The sequence below is a fragment of the Penaeus monodon genome, chromosome 33 (assembly GCF_015228065.2).
Source record: "Penaeus monodon isolate SGIC_2016 chromosome 33, NSTDA_Pmon_1, whole genome shotgun sequence".
Classification (NCBI taxonomy): domain Eukaryota; kingdom Metazoa; phylum Arthropoda; class Malacostraca; order Decapoda; family Penaeidae; genus Penaeus; species Penaeus monodon.
The window spans coordinates 35,586,115-35,586,450 of NC_051418.1; positions in this window are offsets into that span (position 1 = coordinate 35,586,115).

Below are 336 nucleotides of genomic sequence, written 5' to 3' on the forward strand. Positions count from 1 at the left end.
ATCCAAAGAGATAATGTATAGAATTTCACCCATTCTCTGACAACACTTTCCAGAGGTTATACCAAGCAGCACAAGTGAGATGTTTGCATGGTTACCTCGTGAACAACTCTGCGTTTTGGTGTACCTCGTCTCCGTGATGCACTCAATGCAGGCAGGGTATATGGAGAAGGCACAAAAAGTACACTGACAAAGCGCTGTTACAGATCGACAAACTAAAGGGTAAGATAAGTTTTGTTTGTTCTCTTTGCAAATGGATTTGTGGTTTTGTTTGAGAGGTCTCAGGTTTGGGATATGTATTTATATTTTTGAGGGATAGTTTACATTAGTTCGAATTTC